The sequence below is a fragment of the Hibiscus syriacus genome, unplaced genomic scaffold (assembly GCF_006381635.1).
Source record: "Hibiscus syriacus cultivar Baekdansim isolate YM2019G1 unplaced genomic scaffold, ASM638163v2 tig00112925_pilon, whole genome shotgun sequence".
NCBI lineage: Eukaryota > Viridiplantae > Streptophyta > Magnoliopsida > Malvales > Malvaceae > Hibiscus > Hibiscus syriacus.
The window spans coordinates 1,480,637-1,489,012 of NW_024063420.1; the positions used below are offsets into that span (position 1 = coordinate 1,480,637).

Sequence of the window (8,376 nt, forward strand, 5' to 3'; positions counted from 1 at the left end):
AGGTTTCATGCAAAGTTTTTAGGATTTCTTTTTCATCTTCGACTCTATTTCCATCTTTATTATTTTGTGCTCTCGTGTAAGCAAGCTGATTGAGTTTTCTGGGAGCCCAACAAAACTCACATGCATCCATGTTCGATTTTGTGGAAAAAGTCCCTGCATTTTTAATTAATTATTAATTGAAAAATATAAAATAATTTTTAATAAAAAATTGAATATTACTAATACTTACGAAATTTTGTAGCTAACTTAGTATTTATCTTATCTCCGCTTAATTCCTTGGTAGAAAGGATTTTGAAAATATCCTTTCGATCCATCTTAACCCGCAGTGCCTTTTTTTTAATATTTTTTCTTTGAAAATATTCGAGCACCCAATCGAAGGTGGCAAATGCAGTCTGAAGTTTGGCTAAGTATGTATCGTCGATATCCAATTCAAATTGCACGTGATCTAGAATTTCTTCTGCCCAATTTTGTAAGACAGCTCCACCGCCCGAGTAATTGTTTGTGCATGAAGCGTCAACGGAAACTAAATAACAGCTGAAAATACAATTATCTTAGTTCATACAAGATAAAATAAATAAAGAAATAGTATAAATAAATTTTTAATAAAATAAATTAATTCTTACCCTATTTCGAGATCATTCCAGTAATGGATCACATTAGGAGTAATAATTGCGGCACTGTAATCATTGTAATCAATTCTTATGTTGCGAGACTGCATGTTCTCTAGAATGTTTAAAACTGTTGGGAATCACAGTCTTTCCCGCTTCGTGAAGTTAAGATAGGCACTTAGAGATTAAGGATAGTAAAGAGAGAACAAGAGTATAATTCTTCAATTTGGAGATTTTTCCACTATACAAAGAATAGTAGGATTACAAGGATGTGTTCACAAAATGACTCACACTTGGTGGCCCACTCAAGCTTGAGGGTAAAGACTTCCCAAGCTATCTCTCTTCTCTCTCAAAGAGGCTCTCTAACTCTCTAGTTTCTCACTCTAAGAAGTGGACTCTCTTAATGTTTTTGGAACTCTTGTATGGTTAGGAATGAAGTCTCTCACCCCTATTTATACTACTCCACCTCCACAATGAATGGTGGAGATTACTTACATCCAAGGGTGGAGATTATTTATATAGAATGCTCCACACACTCTAAGGAATTCTACACTCTTCCATTCCCTTCCATATTCTTCCACACTCTTCCATAAGGATCCACACTACTCCACAAGGTTCCACACATCTCCAGAATATTCCAGAGGATTCCACACTCTTCCACAAGCTTCTAGAGAGTTCTACACTTCTCTAGAGTTCTCCGAATGTTCTATAAAATTCTACACTTCTCTAGAAAGCTATAGAATTTCTAGAACCTCTCCAATTAAGGAGAGATCCAACATGAACATATCACCTGCATTTTTTATCCAGTTGACTAAGCTTCCAATGTTTGATTTCTCTTCTAAAGTCACCTTTGTTTATTTTTAACACTCTTTTTTCGTATTCATGTATTTCATCTTTAAATTTGTGTAAGATTTCTTCTACTTGTTCCGAAGATAAAATGGTGAAGTCAGTATTTTTCTGCATAGGAAAAATTATTTCAAATAAATCTCAAAAATAATTTGATTATTCACTACTAACATCAGCTAATTTAATCATCAAATTTTCTAAGCGGCTCGCATGCAAGATTGATTCAGCCACCAAAGCTTACATTACAATAAAATTTCATCATTGTCGAGGGACTAAACTCGTGCCCTTTGACATTGGTTCAGCTACATCCACTTCGTCTAAGTCTTGGTTGAGTTATGAACTAATACAAAAAATTATGTAACTCTTTCAAATTGAACATGTCTTATTTAATTTTTTGTCTATTTGTTAGGTCAACATTTCTAGATATATAAGTGGACATAATGCTAATGGAGATTGTCTGTCCCTCGTTGGTGCCCCGCTCCGTCCTTTGCACCATAAAGCGTCACGTAATATATATTAGTTTTATATTTGAGTTTTGAACTTTTTTCTATACAATTTATTTATTTAATGACAAATATCAATTCAAATTAAATTATACTAAATAATATTTTAGTTTATATTATTTATATTTATATTATGTATTTTCAGAAAAATATTTATATTATATACATTATTATAATAATTTGACTTTAAAAAAATTAATCATTTTATAAATAATTAAATATATCAATTGTTTAAAATCATTTAATAGTTTAAAATTACCATTTTTTAAATAATTTAGGGTGATTATAATATAATATTTGTTCATAATATTTTTTTAACCTTTGACAACATAACACCCTGTAGACGTGGATGCTCGAATCCAGAATCTCAAAAGAAAACAAAATTTATTTTAAGCGTCGAGGAAATTCAATGAGTTTTTAGAATAATTGTTTATAATAATTAACATAATCTAATAAATTATTGTTTTAAAATTAGTTCTTTTTATATTAAATGTATCAATTGATATGTCGATAACAATAATTTTAATCTTAAATTATTAAAATAATCTAATAAAAATTTACAAAATATAATTTATCTCTAAATTGAATAATTTCAATACATATTAAAATATTTTTATATTTAATATTTACATAGATGATATTTTGTTAAAATATTATTATTATAATAATATATATTCTGAAGATATATAATATAAATATAATTAAAATATTATTTAGTATAATTTAGTTTGAATTGATACTTGTCATTAAATAAATAAATTGTATAGAAAAAAGTTCAAACTTAAATGTGAAACTAATAAATATTATTACGTGGCGCGTTATGGTGCAAAGGACACGGAGCAGGGCACCAATGAGGGGGCAGATGATCTCCATTTAGAAAGCTCGGAATAGAAAACTTTAGAGACAAATCTTCAAACAAAATGCATGCACCTTTCCATTCTCTTATAATAAGAACATAATATGTCTAATAAATGCATATTATTCCATTCAATCAACCCTGATTTATATCTAATTTCAATTATGAAATGCATATATTCAACAACTCAGTTATGAAATATTAAGACTTAAAATCTTCAAATAACCGCAATAACAAAAAGAAAAAGGAGAGTAGAGCAAGTAAAGAAAGGAAAGAAAGCTCAACAATTAAAAGAAAAAACAAGTGAATCGCATTTAAGTGGAGTGGAGAGAGCATGGTGGGGAAAGGAACTAACCGAGCAAAGAGTAATCGGAGTCAATGGAACCAACGGAGTTAGAGAGAAAGGAGTCAATGGAGTCCAAGAGCGAAGGTTTATGGACCCCTAAAAATAGCTTCAAATCACCATAGCTTCAAACCGGTCGAGAGAGGAAATGTCAGGGTCAAAGACGGTTTCTCTATCAAGATTTTCAATGCAAAGCTCCTACTTATAATCAAGAAAATTTTCGTATACAGGTGGTTTTAAACATGAGATCTTGCGTCACTAAAGACAAAAGATTTTATAAAGAAGTTGTTATTGGAAATGGTGTTTCTACAAACCTTGCAAAGCTTTTTTTTTATAATAAACCTTGCAAAGTTACATGAATGTAATCCGGATCCTACTTACAACACAGTAGTCTCGGATGTTTTCGAGATCACGAGCAAAATTCAAAAATAAATCCTTAACAAAAGTATATTTTATTACTTTAGATAAATAATTCAATATTATATTAATAAGTCGTAGAAAAATGAACAAATTTTTTCAAACTTATTTTATTATTTTGTTAAGAAAAAACTCCTTACATACAAAAAAAAAATAAATAAATTAAATTTGGGTATAATATGAGTCTTGATTTTGAACGATAAATGAAAAAAACATAAATAATAGTGTATTTTTGGACTAAATTGGATCATGGAAAAGGTATCGGCCTCATCAAAATTAAATTTTCAATATGTTTTGATCCATTAGAATTACTTAACGGTATTAGTTAAAGTGATTTTTGTTTGATGAATAATTAATCTATCAATTGACTTTAATTTGAGAGAATTATTAATGAGGTGTGCTAACATCGGTGCAAGTCGACATTGATAGTTTAGTAAATGAAATAACTCACATAGTGTAAGTCAGTGTTGTCAATTAAATCAGTTAAAACCGATTAATGCTCACTACTACTAACGTGATGTGATATGAATCAATGTAGTTGTGGTCTATATGTGTTAATTATTTTGAGTTATAATAGCAACATGTTAAATTAAGTTCCAGAGATAAATGAAACTTGATATAATCTAATTTTCAATTTTTAATTGTGAGAAGAGACTGTAAAAGATCTAATTGTTATGCTTATGTATACAGTAAGTGACAAAATATTAGTCATAATCACAATCTTCACCCAAATTTCATGTGCATGTGTATTTGGCTCGACAATGAATGAATATGCTTTCTTTATTCTATTGACTATTGCCTCTAAGAAAACAAAAAGTTGTTGAAGGTAGTTGTAGCAATGAATTATTTTACTATTAGATTAAGATTGAAGAAGCCTAAGAATTAAAGAATATTGGATAAATTGAAGAACACAATTTGAAAAAAAAAATATGACTAAATTTAATTCGAAATTAAATAAATTAATGAGAAGGATGGAAAAGGGGATAGGAAATTAAGAGCTATGAAATAATTAAGAGCTTTTACAGTAGCTCAGCCTCGTAATTATTTCACTTTATTTATTATGAGGTGGTGGTGGTGGTTGTTCTAATGGAGATTCATGCAACATATCCAGCTTTTACCTTCATTGCTTTCTGTTTGACCAAAAAAAAAACTAAACGATTAGTTGATATTGAACAATCATTATGCACAGAATCCATTTGAAAAACACAATAATTTCAAGGAAGACCCTAAATACTGTGATTGATGCTAAAAATACTGAAACAAAAGTACAGCAAATTGATTATACAATTGGAACATTGTAATTTAAGGCAGTAGAAAGCATGTTAAACTTGCCAAGTCATGATCAATATCCTCGTTGATAATTGAAGGTAAGACTACCTGAATTGAAGAGAATACTATGTGTAATTTTCAACATACAAAGTAATTATGTGCTATAAAAGAAGCGTTGGGAGCTATGCAACCAAACAAATGATAACATCAATCGACACTGAACAATTTAGAAGCTTACTTTATCCTTCTCTGATTTCAGTAACTCCAAGCTCCTCCTGAAGAGACTCATTCAGCTTGTGCTCCTCTGGAATTTTACAAATGAAGATGATGTTTCATTTCTTTGACAACTGATGATATTCCAAGTATCATAATTGGAACTTCAAGGTGTACAAATATACCTTGCAAGCTCATCTGCAGATTCCCAAGTTTATCACATTCCTTTTCAGGTTCCATATTCAATTGCTTTATCTGTAATTCATGATTAGCTTGAATTGCCCCCAGGGGCCTATTTTTCTCTTCCAGCATATCTGCAAGCTCCTAGAAGACATTCATATATATATATATATATATATATATATTATATGAACAAATACGTCAAGTTCATTCATCATCTAAAGAAACAAATAGAAAAACAGGTGAAATGAGATGGGAAAACCAATAGAAAGTGTTTAGTATCACTAAGGCCAAAAATCAAAACAGCAGAAGGGTGCATGAATCATGACCAAGTGAATACCAATTATATCCAATCATTGCAAGAGTGCCATTACCTTTTCTCTTCCATCATGTTTAGAGGATACGCCATAGGCATGTTGATTTTTTACTAGACTTGCTGACTGGTCACCATTTCCCTGGAGAAGAACACATTAAGAATGCAGGTTATTGACCTGGTGGCAGTGGAATATTAATTCAAGACAAACTTGCAACAGATCCACTGGAAATAAATACATGTTCCAGGACAGGAACAGCACAAAACCAATTAATATCATGTGAGCCATATTTGAACAACTAAACCATCCAAGCATCCCAACCAACTCATTCATGAAGGATAAGCATCAAGGCCACAAGACAAGAAGTAGGAGGCCAATTTTTCATTCTAAGACAACGATTCATTTCTGGATTCTCTATGGCATCTACCAACGGAGATTCAAGGTTGCCAAAGGTGTGAAACATGATATAATGAAAATCCATTTTACATTTGCTTCTTGCAAGATAATTCAGCATAAATAACAAGAGAAACAGCAAACGCAGTATGTTAGGTTTTTTACATGGAACTACATGGGCCTTCTGAATTGCAGAACCTATTCAATATTTCTCAATAAACAATTAACCTCAGACAACTCAAATTGAGTCTAAAAACTACATTGGATGCATTAATTCCATTACTTGATAATTTGGATCAACCAGAGTTGCATATGTCAAGCATGGATGATAACTTCTTAAAGTTTAAGACTACCTTTTAAAGTTTATGTATTTATTGAACTAGCTTCCCATAAAGTAGCTTCACTAACAAGTTATTTCACATCAAGAGAACCAACCGGACAAGCAGGCAAAATATACTATAATGGTACTTATCAAACAGAACCATAAAAGTTCACACAAAATTTTAATGATTTGAGATAAAATCAACAAATCCAGTTTTTTGGTTTCTTCGCCAATAGTATCAAGGTGTTGGTTGCACAACATCTTCCTCGTCATCACTACAAAATCCAGACATAGCCAACGTTTTGCGCTACGCTGTTAGCAGAATAGCAAAAAGAAGAAAACAACAGGAGTATATACCAACTAATTACCTCAAAACTCGGTATACAAATGTTTGAGGAACTGTTGCAATGGGATTCAGAAGCTAGAGTGATCAAATGATGGGGGTCACATAACATAGGCAAAAAAGAGATATAAATACATGTGAATTATTATTAATAAATATGGGCTGCATCGACAGAATGCCGAGTGACATTAAAAACATTCATGCTCAGAACCAAAATTTTAATTCACTTACCAATATAACACAATTTCAGGTTTTTGAAAGGGAGTACTGATTGCTTTCAAAGATAATGAACATATTAACAACAAACTGATCAGCACAGTGAGCTTTATTTTTCTTACCACGGCGTCCGCCACATCTTTGCTTTCCAACTGACTGCCTTCATTTTCTCCATGTAATTTACTTCCTACATTAAAACAAAATCTATGCTGTTAGAAAGATCTTGCATATTGTTTTCTTTACAATCTAATCAGTAACAGAACAAGCAACAAATAAAGCAATTACCTAATGATTTCAGAAAGTGCTGATGGGATGTCGGCAATGTCTCTTCTGAAACTGATATGAAACTAAAATGAAAATTGTATATTATTTAAGGCAGGAGGCCAAATTAAAGTTTTTCTTTTAATTTCTAAATATGTGACAAATGCAAGCAGAAGGTGGTAGGCAGCATAGACAAAGCAGAATTTCAAACCGTTTCAAGTGCTCATATTCAACAATCCTTTGCTGATAAGCAGGTATGCCACTTTTGTAGCCAATTCTTCCATGCTCAACTGTAAATGATTATCGGCAACAATTAAACCAAAAGACACTGTTTACCCAACAGAAGAAACTCAACGATAAGTAGAAAGTGATCAAGAACATCAAGGAAAACACACCTTAGTAGGTCTTGACGATATTGGTCAATTTCAGGACCAACACTTTGAAGAACTTAATCAAGTGTAACATAGAATTCATTGTTTCCAACTTATTCTTCAGCTCATGTATCTCCTTACTAGTAGAATCTAGTTTCATTTGTGATGCTTTTAGTGATTCTATCTCTAACAAAACCAATTGGAGAAGGGACGTGCTCCCACTCGAAGTAAAATCCTTGAAAAGAATGGTGATGTAATTTCTTCTCGAGCTATCATCAATAAGGCAGTTGTCTCAACAAATTTTCCGCCCTTCATGTAGTGTATACTTCTTTTTCAACCTCTTTTGTGTTCTCAAAAAGAAACCTAAGAGACTCCAACTTTTCCTGACATTGATACAACACAAACAACTAATACAATAATAGAAATCTAGGATATATATTCAAAGAAAATGCAATATATAAGAGTTCATAGATAATTACCGACCATATCTAAGCACAAAAAAACAACCAACATGCAGATAGATTGTCTTGAAGACCAATCAACATTTTCATATCCCCTTCTGCAATAGAAAACAACATGCAAACATAAATGAAAATAGATAATTAATACACTACTTCCCAACCCTGCTCTATATGTAATAGATCAATAGAGCAATTAACCAAGTAGAAAAATTCCAAACCAATACCTTATGTAGTCAAGAAATTTGTTTAAAGGTAACATGCCCTTATGTCTGATGTCAGTCCGAGCTCCATTGCGAATATATAAGTTGATCTACTCAGGAGGACCTGATGTAAAATGCAGTGGAGTTGAACCAAACACAGGATGAAGGGCATTAATGTCTACATCGAGACCTGTTTCTCCGGCTAATAGAGCAGTTGCACACTTACTGCATTTCTTGCAGAGATATAAAGAAAATTGAAG

The 8,376-nt window shown here is 31.6% G+C and overlaps 3 long non-coding RNA genes across 3 annotated transcripts; all 3 read right to left on the bottom strand.

Annotated features, from left to right (window-relative positions):
• Positions 1 to 4,649: 4,649 nt before the first annotated feature.
• Positions 4,650 to 5,892, bottom strand: LOC120184566. The gene is made up of 4 exons (XR_005522042.1): positions 5,610 to 5,892; positions 5,241 to 5,379; positions 5,081 to 5,146; positions 4,650 to 4,703 (listed from the first exon to the last, which is right to left on the bottom strand). It is a non-coding gene; the product is annotated as an uncharacterized LOC120184566 (long non-coding RNA).
• Positions 5,893 to 6,890: 998 nt separating this feature from the next.
• On the bottom strand, positions 6,891 to 7,314 carry LOC120184565. Its single transcript, XR_005522041.1, has 2 exons — positions 7,109 to 7,314; positions 6,891 to 7,027 (listed from the first exon to the last, which is right to left on the bottom strand). It is a non-coding gene; the product is annotated as an uncharacterized LOC120184565 (long non-coding RNA).
• Positions 7,315 to 7,780: 466 nt separating this feature from the next.
• LOC120184567 lies at positions 7,781 to 8,327 on the bottom strand. Its single transcript, XR_005522043.1, has 3 exons — positions 8,141 to 8,327; positions 7,939 to 8,014; positions 7,781 to 7,838 (listed from the first exon to the last, which is right to left on the bottom strand). It is a non-coding gene; the product is annotated as an uncharacterized LOC120184567 (long non-coding RNA).
• Positions 8,328 to 8,376: the final 49 nt, after the last annotated feature.